Source organism: Diadema setosum, chromosome 18, assembly GCF_964275005.1.
Source record: "Diadema setosum chromosome 18, eeDiaSeto1, whole genome shotgun sequence".
Classification (NCBI taxonomy): domain Eukaryota; kingdom Metazoa; phylum Echinodermata; class Echinoidea; order Diadematoida; family Diadematidae; genus Diadema; species Diadema setosum.
Window position 1 is genome coordinate 6674956 of NC_092702.1, and position 12250 is coordinate 6687205.

Consider the following 12250-nt stretch of genomic DNA (forward strand, 5'->3'; position numbering starts at 1 on the left):
ACATTCCGTAAACTATGATATTCTCGACATTTTGTACTTTGCATGTTACGTCATTTTTGACATTGACATACTGTACTAAAAGACTATATCTTTGGAACCTACATCCTACAAGCTTTGCTTTTTAGTAGGTTCCTCATATATTACATGTCACTTATATGCCCTCCTTTGTGCAATTATGTTTCAAATCAACTGTTTTGTTTTAAAATATTTCTTTTGGTAAAATCAAGTGGAATATAACACTTGTATGAAATGGGGAATATGGAACAAGAATTAAAAATGAATAACTCGACTAACTTCTCAAAAGTCTGCAACATTCCTTATCTATCCAACAGTTCCTGTCTTTTCCGTTGACAAGGAAGGGGTAAGGAAGCTTCTCAGCAAACTCAAGCCCCACTCTGCCAGTGGTCCAGACGGTCTACCAGCCTATCTCCTCAAAGAAGTGGCAGATGAACTATCCCCTGCTCTGACACTCCTCTTCAGTGCCACATTCCACCAAGGAAAGATCCCACATGAATGGAAATCAGCCTATGTCACACCAATCTATAAAAGGGGGACAAACACAGACCGGAAAATTATGGGCCCATATCTCTGACATCTATCATTTGTAAAGTTGTTGAACATCATACACAGCCAGATTATCTACCACCTTGACAACCACAAGCTCCTTTCTGATTGCCAGTTTGGCTTTAGGAAGAAACGTTCGTGCGAGTCACAGCTCTTGGTAACTGTTCACGATCTTGCCACTGGACTTAAAGATAAAAAACAGATGGATGCCATCCTGCTCGACTTCTCCAAAGCTTTTGATCGAGTATCACACGAGCGCCTTCTTCAGAAGCTTCATTTCTACGGAATCAGGGGACAGATCCTGAATTGGATCAGGGACTTCCTCACAGGGCGTACACATCAGGTCATACTAGAAGGGACTAAGAGCAACATCACACATGTAACATCTGGTGTGCCTCAAGGCACTGTCCTTGGACCCTTGCTCTTTCTGGTGTTCATTAATGACCTCCCAGAGTGTGTCTCTTCAAATATCCGCCTGTATGCTGATGACGCCCTATATTATACCGTATAATTGACTCACCTACAGACATTGACATTCTTCACAGAGATCTTGCTAACATACAGGAATGGGAGAGGAAGTGGCTAATGGCCTTCAACGCGGAGAAGTGCGAAGTGTTCAGGATATCCAACAAAAGGAAGAACATCGTAGGAGATATCCAGTACTCAATCCATGGAAAAGCATTTCATCGCAATCTTAGCTGGAAACCACACATACAAAATATCTGTACGAAGAGTAATAGTACACCTGGTTTTCTTCAGCGCAATCTGAGGAGGTGTCCGTCCAGCATCAAGGAACAAGCTTATAAGACATATGTCCGTCCAACGCTTGAATACTCCTCCTCAGTTTGGGATCCCCACACCAAAGAACTCATATCTGACATAGAAATGGTCCAACGACGTGCAGCAAGATTTGTGATGGCTGACTACAACCAAGAAAGTAGCGTGGCTCTAATGATACACAATCTTCACTGGCAGTCTCTACGGTAAATTGGCACCTCGTCTACACCCACCCTGTCCACTATCCACCTAGTCTAATGCCATCTCGTCTAAACCCACTTCGTCTACTACCAACTCGTCTACCAACCATTTTGTCTATATGCCAATTAGTCTAATTGTCATTTCGTCTACTAGCCATTTTATCTAATGTCCAATTTGTCTAAGTCACATTTCGTCTAACACCCATTATGTCTATTGACCATTTCGTCTAGTAATCATAAGGTCTATGAATAGAATAGTCTACAGCTCATTTTGTCTAATACCCAATTGGTCTACAACTCATTGTCTAATAGTCAATTAGTCTAATAACCAGTCAGTCTACTGCCAACTAGTCTACTGCCAACTGGTCTACTCCCAACTCGTCTACTCCCAATTGGTCTACACCCAATTGGTCTACTCCCAACTCGTCTACTCCCAATTGGTCTACTCCCAACTCGTCTACACCCAAGTGGTCTACTCCCAACTCGTCTACTCCCAACTAGTCTACACCCAACTTGTCTACTGCCAACTCGTCTACTCCCAACTCGTCTACTCCCAATTGGTCTACACCCAACTCGTTTACTGCCAACCCATATCTACTGCCAACTCGTCTACTGCCAACTAGTCTACTCCCAACTGGTCTACTACTAGTTATAGATATATATATATATATATATATATATATATATATATATTTGTTGTTATTTAAGTTTACTTCATCCATTTTCTTTTTTCCCAATTAAATAGGTTGAACACTCTTGGTGCCCCATTTGGTTTAAATTTTTATGTTCTAATTATGACAATTTTTTAGGAAAAAAAGATAATGTCACAGTGTGAAAAACTTGCTGTGTTATTTTTGTGTTGGATGTGTAATTTATATCAGAAGCAATCATGCAGCATTTATATGTCCAAACTTCAACACTCCATCCATTCAACTTTGATACACAATCATAAGTATGGTAAAAATGAAAAGGAACACATTAGAAGTACATTATCAGTATTCTTTATTCTGTGTGCCACATACTGATGCATGTAAACGGTTAAATGCACAAAAAAGGTTGAAACATATACACAAAAATATGATTCATGCCAATATATAGCTACTACTAAGATGAATAATTTACTTGCCTGCAATGTACTCAATACACGTTTCGCGAGGAACCCTAAATAAGCATATATATGTCCAAAATTCAACACTCCATCCATTCAACTTTGATACACAATCATAAGAATAATAATCCATCCAACTACACGCCCACATCGTAACAACTAGAATAGTCTAATATTCCTCGCGAAACGTGTACTGAGTACATTGCAGGCAAGTAAATTATTCATCTTAGTAGTAGCTATATATTGGCATGAATCATATTCTTGTGTATATGTTTCAACCTTTTTTGGTGCATTTAACCGTTTACATACATCAGTACGTGCCAGACAACAAAAAATACTGATAATGTACTTATAAAGTGTTCCTTTTCATTTTTACCATTCTTATGATTGTGTATCAAAGTTGAATGGATGGAGTGTTGAAGTTTGGACATATAAATGCTTATTTAGGGTTGGAGTTGGGAGTAGACCAATTGGGAGTAGACCAATTGGGAGTAGACGAGTTGGGAGTACACCAGTTGGGAGTAGACCAGTTGGTAGTAGACCAGTTAGGAGTAGACCAATTGGGAGTAGAGCAATTGGGAGTAGACCAATTGGGAGTAGACCAATTGGGAGTAGACCAATTGGGACTAGACCAATTGGGAGTAGACCAATTGGGAGTAGACGAGTTGGGAGTAGACCAGTTGGGAGTAGACCAGTTGGTAGTAGACCAGTTGGGAGTAGACGAGTTGGGAGTAGACCAGATGGGTATAGACCATATTGGGTATGGACAAACTAAGGGTTGGACGATATGATAACTAGACAAAGTGAATGTAGACTGAATGACTTGTAGACGAGGTGGGAGTAGACTAACTAGTAGTAGACAAAATAGATATTAGACGACATGGCAAATAGACATTGTGAGTGTAGACGATTTGGCTATTAGATCAATTGTTTTGTAGACGAAATGCTCCTTAGACGAGTTGGGTATTAGACAATACGGGTAGTGGGCAAAGTGACTATTAGACAATATGGGTACTGGACAAAACGAGTTGTAGACCAAATGGGTATTAGACTAATCGGTAATAGACGATATGCCAGTAGACCAATTGGAAAATAGACATAGTGGCTGTAGACGAGGTTACTATAAACCGTCTCTACAGGAGCGTCGTGCACACAACAAGGCCATCATAATCATCAACGGCCTTATTGCTATCCCTGCTGCCCCATCATACCTGTATCATTCATCAGACCTGACCAGAGGCCACCACATCCAACTCCGGCAACATCACTGCAGAATCCTCTCTTATCAACACAGTTTCTTCCCAAGTGTTGTTTGCATCTGGAACGGCCTTCCCACAGTTCCCACAGCTATGGTTTCAGCTCCGTCTCTCGAGACCTTTCGGAGCAGTTTGAAACCACTTAGGCCTACACTCCGATAACCCTCATACTATGGAGTTTTTTTTATTTTATTTTTTTTTACTTGCACCATTAAGTTTATCTTCTTGCCCCAGATGTGATGTTTGTTCCTGTAGTCACATCTATAACACCCAGTACGACAATACTCTTTGAGAGTGATGTACTTATCGGAAGAAGAAGAAGAGAAGAAGAACGGTCAAAGGCCTAAAAGATGTACAAGTTGTGTTCAGCAACACACATCCTGGTTGATGGTGCTGAACTTGGCTGATGATGACGAGTCTTCGTCGACACGACGGACGTCCCCTAGATAGATAGATTATAGATTGATAAATAGATAGATAGATACATACAGTAGATAGATAGATAGATAGATAGATAGATGGATGGATAGATAGATAGATAGATAGATAGATAGATAGATATAGATAGGTAGGTAGGTAGGTAGGTACCGGTAGTAGATGTATAGATAGATATAGATAAGACATGGAGAGAAAGTGGAAGTTAGGGGGAGGGAGAGTAGAACAATTAAAAGATAGGCACCTGGAAGATCAGAGGAGCAAAGACGTCAAAACAAACAGCAAATAGCGTATTGATATCGGATACCCCTCGGCCCTCGTAGCCCTTACTCCCCTGGGTGCCCCCTCCCCATGATAATGATTCTACCTCTATACGGGGGCTAGTCCCGATACGGGACTCTTCTTTTTTCTCACTCTCTTATACGCCCTCATTGGCGGTAGCGCGAAGTCTTCTTGATCGCGACAGTCCCACCGAACTAAAACATAGTGGAATGCGTGTCCCTATTCCCAACATACATGAGACCGTGCAGCCAAATTTACCGTGTTGCGTCGCCATCTTGTTAGGTCAATTTTTCCTTATATGGAGTGCACGCTTAGGTGCGGTCAGACTGGGCCACTGGTACGCGCGCAAGCAAGAGTACGCCGTCCAGTGGCTAGTGATTATGACGTAACAATGCACGTTTGTACATGACAATGGCCTTGCGCTTCGGAGACATAGCCCGCAAACAAATCGAGAAGTTTGGCGGAAAGTTACGTGGAAAGTTTGCGGTCACACTGGCAAAACTTCCGAGTTAAACTTCTCGATCTTTTGCCAGTCTGACAAAGTCGATAAAAAGGGTCTAGAGCTCGACGAAATCATGTGTGCACGGGCGCTGTGTGTAGGCTGTATGGCGGCTATGCGGAGGACTCACATTAGTTCTTTTAACATGTTTGCGGCGTTTTTTTTTTTTCTTGCTGTTGAATTTCTAGATTGCTTTATTAACTCTAGAATTACATATGCACCGTAGATAAATCAAGTTTCTTCATTAATAAGCACTTTAATTTAGGCATAATGCTCGCCACTAAAAGAAGTTAGGCCCAGAGTTTCAGTTGTTCATGAAAAGCAGGAAAGATCCTGCGTCTGTCTCATTGCTTCATATCATCAGTGCTTCCACTTTTCAAGGTCAGTCCTCCTGAAATCAACACTAAAAACTCCTGGAATTTACAAGAATATCCTGGAATCAACATCATCATCATCGATAATCATCATAAATTTACACACTGTCAGTATCACTGTCGTAGGCCCTAGCTCTATCTAGCTATGGAACCTGATTGGTAAAAATGGCAGAGGTGAAAATGACAGAGGTAAAAATGTCATAGTAAAATGGCAGAGGTAGAAATGGCAGAGGTAAAAATGGCAGAGGCAAAAATGGCAGAGGTAAAATGTCAGAAGTAATGAGAGCGATTTCGTCAGAGGTAAACGTATGAAGAGGTTTTAAATAATGACCTATATAGCCAGAGCAAACTGTATTTATCAAATTATCAAATCCAAATTGCAGATTTGAAGACTATTTATTGAATTATGTTTTACAAAGATGACAGCTCTCTCATTATTCTGATTTTGATTCAAGTGCAGTGGCGTAATCTGTCTGTTCAGAGGAATAATAAACCAGCTAAAAAAGAGCCTAGTATAGGCCTATGGGAAATTATCATTATTATTATTATTACTAAAGGGGGTTTCAACAATGCTACATAGTCCTTAAACAGTATAATCCTATACGTTGTTTCGCCCAATGAAGTTATCACACACACAAACACACACAAACACACACACACACAAACACATACACACACGCACGAACCCACTTTTGGTATAAACATATACTTCTATACGCAGATTACTCTCACATAGGCCCTACACACTCTTACATAAACGAATTCCGCTCACTTCCAGGCTAGTATATTGTCATTATTTTTCATTTTTTGAACTGTTTAGTGTAAAGAAGTGAAGGAGACATTGTCGAAGCGAACCGCTAATTTTCACCTGTTCTATGTTATTTTCTCACATTCAGGTTTCGTAGGAGCCTGTATCTTTCTCACAAGACTTGATCACGACATAATGTAGAAGTAACTAGATATATCGCTACGACGACTGATATGCCTCCGCCAGAATGCATGGTTCTCCTAATAGGTCTATAGTACAATGTCTTGACAATGTGTGATGACAGTTTCAAACAATTGGCAAATATTAAAATGACAGGTTTGACACAAATGTGCTGAATGTTCACTTTCCTAGAAGTATAGGTTCAATTGGATGAATGATTAAAATGTCAGAGTGCAGGTATTTGGGGAACTGATGATTTTTACTTGACTTTTGACCCTTTTATAAGTTTATGCATTGAGTAATTTTTCAAGGTATTGAGAAAAAGTATAATTTCAGTATCAAATGGGAAAATAGCATTATCTAAACCTGGCCTTTGACCTTTGACCTCACAGTTCCAAAGAGAATCACTGTTAGGTTGAACATGCATAACTCATGATGATACCTTGAGTTACTTTTGAGATATGGAGGAAAAAGTGCAATTCAGCACTTTCACTTGACCTTTGACCTTTTGACCTTGACCTTTTGGCAAGAAACTTCCCACAGAATATATATTGGGTAATACATGTATACATCAAGTTAAAAAAAAAACCCTTCATTCATTGCATAAATATAGGGAAAGTAGTGATATTTTGAGTTGACCTTGACCTATGACCCCCTGACCTTTGACCCACGACCCCCAACTTCCCTAGATAATCACTGCCCATCGGTACAAGCATATATACTAAATTCCATGAAGATACCTTGAACCATTTGAAAAATGTCATGTTTTTGAAACTTGAAAAATTTCATGTTTTTCTCCAGATATGGAGAAAAACATGAAATTTCATTTTTTTCACAAAATAACCTGTGACCTTTGACCTTTGACCCTGCGACCCTAAAATCCACACAAAGTATTATCCCCCAAGGATATACCATCATACCAAGTTTGATGTAAAACCACCACACGGTTCTTGAGATATCGACAAAAACAAAACGGGACGGACGGACGTACGGACGGACGGACGGACGGACGGACGGACGGACGGACGACCCGAAAACATAATGCCTCCGGCTACTTCGTTGCGGAGGCATAAAAATACAAAACGCAAAAAAAAAACAAAAAACAAACAAACTACAGCTAGATGTATCGGCAGACATCAGTAGGCTCTTGCAAAATATTTCATTACATTGTTCAAAGATTTAGGAGTGATCCCTGAGGTCACTCCAAAATGAGTGAAAATGAACATTATCACTCAAAATTCACTCCAATTTCACTCTAAATTCACTCTTTTTTGTATTCGCTCCTTTAAGAGTGAATATTTTCACTCGATTTTTTTTTTTTTTTTTTTAGAGAGAGTATGTAGCACAGGAGTGTAGTAACATTAGTAGAGCATTTTGTGATACCCCTATATATATATATATATATATATATATATATATATATATATATATAATTTTTTCGTGTAATTAATGATTTGTTTAACCCCTAATTTGGGGGGAAATGGGACATCAAGCGCTGAGAAATGAGACAACCTGGAGAGAAATTAGATAACCATCATGACCAAAGTAGGATTTACATGTGCTGCAGGGAGAAATGTAACACTATGCCCTATTAAATTTCTCCCAGTGATAACAAAAAAACAGTAAAAGATCCCTGCCAATTTTTCATACCTGCATGTCTGTTATCAAGCAATTTTATTTTCAGAAGTTTGTACATTTATTAAAATACCTATTAACATAGTATAGGACCTACGAGATCTAAGTTTGATATTTTACTGACAAGATACCTGTAGAGCTGTATGGTAGTCAATATGTCCTTTTCAGGTGTACCGAGGCTCATACTGATATAATTGGATTGTTGACTTGCCGACCATTTTCAACTTATATACATGAGTTTATATTTCTCCCCGTGTCCCATTTCTCTCCGGTCTCCCCCGTGCTTTAATTATTTCAGGAAAATGCACGAAAAGCGCGTATTGCTAGAAAGGTGTCAGAAGCATGAAGGAAAATAAAATCTCTGTCACTTTTACCTCGTCATCTTGCATTTCTACGACTAACAATTTTTATCAATGACATTTTTATCTCTGGCATTATGACCATATAAATGCTTATTTAGGGTTGGAGTTGGGAGTAGACCAATTGGGAGTAGACCAATTGGGAGTAGACGAGTTGGGAGTACACCAGTTGGGAGTAGACCAGTTGGTAGTAGACCAGTTAGGAGTAGACCAATTGGGAGTAGAGCAATTGGGAGTAGACCAATTGGGAGTAGACCAATTGGGAGTAGACCAATTGGGACTAGACCAATTGGGAGTAGACCAATTGGGAGTAGACGAGTTGGGAGTAGACCAGTTGGGAGTAGACCAGTTGGTAGTAGACCAGTTGGGAGTAGACGAGTTGGGAGTAGACCAGATGGGTATAGACCATATTGGGTATGGACAAACTAAGGGTTGGACGATATGATAACTAGACAAAGTGAATGTAGACTGAATGACTTGTAGACGAGGTGGGAGTAGACTAACTAGTAGTAGACAAAATAGATATTAGACGACATGGCAAATAGACATTGTGAGTGTAGACGATTTGGCTATTAGATCAATTGTTTTGTAGACGAAATGCTCCTTAGACGAGTTGGGTATTAGACAATACGGGTAGTGGGCAAAGTGACTATTAGACAATATGGGTACTGGACAAAACGAGTTGTAGACCAAATGGGTATTAGACTAATCGGTAATAGACGATATGCCAGTAGACCAATTGGAAAATAGACATAGTGGCTGTAGACGAGGTTACTATATTACAGGAGCGTCGTGCACACAACAAGGCCATCATAATCATCAACGGCCTTATTGCTATCCCTGCTGCCCCATCATACCTGTATCATTCATCAGACCTGACCAGAGGCCACCACATCCAACTCCGGCAACATCACTGCAGAATCCTCTCTTATCAACACAGTTTCTTCCCAAGTGTTGTTTGCATCTGGAACGGCCTTCCCACAGTTCCCACAGCTATGGTTTCAGCTCCGTCTCTCGAGACCTTTCGGAGCAGTTTGAAACCACTTAGGCCTACACTCCGATAACCCTCATACTATGGAGTTTTTTTTATTTTATTTTTTTTTACTTGCACCATTAAGTTTATCTTCTTGCCCCAGATGTGATGTTTGTTCCTGTAGTCACATCTATAACACCCAGTACGACAATACTCTTTGAGAGTGATGTACTTATCGGAAGAAGAAGAAGAGAAGAAGAACGGTCAAAGGCCTAAAAGATGTACAAGTTGTGTTCAGCAACACACATCCTGGTTGATGGTGCTGAACTTGGCTGATGATGACGAGTCTTCGTCGACACGACGGACGTCCCCTAGATAGATAGATTATAGATTGATAAATAGATAGATAGATACATACAGTAGATAGATAGATAGATAGATAGATAGATGGATGGATAGATAGATAGATAGATAGATAGATAGATAGATATAGATAGGTAGGTAGGTAGGTAGGTACCGGTAGTAGATGTATAGATAGATATAGATAAGAGATGGAGAGAAAGTGGAAGTTAGGGGGAGGGAGAGTAGAACAATTAAAAGATAGGCACCTGGAAGATCAGAGGAGCAAAGACGTCAAAACAAACAGCAAATAGCGTATTGATATCGGATACCCCTCGGCCCTCGTAGCCCTTACTCCCCTGGGTGCCCCCTCCCCATGATAATGATTCTACCTCTATACGGGGGCTAGTCCCGATACGGGACTCTTCTTTTTTCTCACTCTCTTATACGCCCTCATTGGCGGTAGCGCGAAGTCTTCTTGATCGCGACAGTCCCACCGAACTAAAACATAGTGGAATGCGTGTCCCTATTCCCAACATACATGAGACCGTGCAGCCAAATTTACCGTGTTGCGTCGCCATCTTGTTAGGTCAATTTTTCCTTATATGGAGTGCACGCTTAGGTGCGGTCAGACTGGGCCACTGGTACGCGCGCAAGCAAGAGTACGCCGTCCAGTGGCTAGTGATTATGACGTAACAATGCACGTTTGTACATGACAATGGCCTTGCGCTTCGGAGACATAGCCCGCAAACAAATCGAGAAGTTTGGCGGAAAGTTACGTGGAAAGTTTGCGGTCACACTGGCAAAACTTCCGAGTTAAACTTCTCGATCTTTTGCCAGTCTGACAAAGTCGATAAAAAGGGTCTAGAGCTCGACGAAATCATGTGTGCACGGGCGCTGTGTGTAGGCTGTATGGCGGCTATGCGGAGGACTCACATTAGTTCTTTTAACATGTTTGCGGCGTTTTTTTTTTTCTTGCTGTTGAATTTCTAGATTGCTTTATTAACTCTAGAATTACATATGCACCGTAGATAAATCAAGTTTCTTCATTAATAAGCACTTTAATTTAGGCATAATGCTCGCCACTAAAAGAAGTTAGGCCCAGAGTTTCAGTTGTTCATGAAAAGCAGGAAAGATCCTGCGTCTGTCTCATTGCTTCATATCATCAGTGCTTCCACTTTTCAAGGTCAGTCCTCCTGAAATCAACACTAAAAACTCCTGGAATTTACAAGAATATCCTGGAATCAACATCATCATCATCGATAATCATCATAAATTTACACACTGTCAGTATCACTGTCGTAGGCCCTAGCTCTATCTAGCTATGGAACCTGATTGGTAAAAATGGCAGAGGTGAAAATGACAGAGGTAAAAATGTCATAGTAAAATGGCAGAGGTAGAAATGGCAGAGGTAAAAATGGCAGAGGCAAAAATGGCAGAGGTAAAATGTCAGAAGTAATGAGAGCGATTTCGTCAGAGGTAAACGTATGAAGAGGTTTTAAATAATGACCTATATAGCCAGAGCAAACTGTATTTATCAAATTATCAAATCCAAATTGCAGATTTGAAGACTATTTATTGAATTATGTTTTACAAAGATGACAGCTCTCTCATTATTCTGATTTTGATTCAAGTGCAGTGGCGTAATCTGTCTGTTCAGAGGAATAATAAACCAGCTAAAAAAGAGCCTAGTATAGGCCTATGGGAAATTATCATTATTATTATTATTACTAAAGGGGGTTTCAACAATGCTACATAGTCCTTAAACAGTATAATCCTATACGTTGTTTCGCCCAATGAAGTTATCACACACACAAACACACACAAACACACACACACACAAACACATACACACACGCACGAACCCACTTTTGGTATAAACATATACTTCTATACGCAGATTACTCTCACATAGGCCCTACACACTCTTACATAAACGAATTCCGCTCACTTCCAGGCTAGTATATTGTCATTATTTTTCATTTTTTGAACTGTTTAGTGTAAAGAAGTGAAGGAGACATTGTCGAAGCGAACCGCTAATTTTCACCTGTTCTATGTTATTTTCTCACATTCAGGTTTCGTAGGAGCCTGTATCTTTCTCACAAGACTTGATCACGACATAATGTAGAAGTAACTAGATATATCGCTACGACGACTGATATGCCTCCGCCAGAATGCATGGTTCTCCTAATAGGTCTATAGTACAATGTCTTGACAATGTGTGATGACAGTTTCAAACAATTGGCAAATATTAAAATGACAGGTTTGACACAAATGTGCTGAATGTTCACTTTCCTAGAAGTATAGGTTCAATTGGATGAATGATTAAAATGTCAGAGTGCAGGTATTTGGGGAACTGATGATTTTTACTTGACTTTTGACCCTTTTATAAGTTTATGCATTGAGTAATTTTTCAAGGTATTGAGAAAAAGTATAATTTCAGTATCAAATGGGAAAATAGCATTATCTAAACCTGGCCTTTGACCTTTGACCTCACAGTTCCAAAGAGAATCACTGTTAG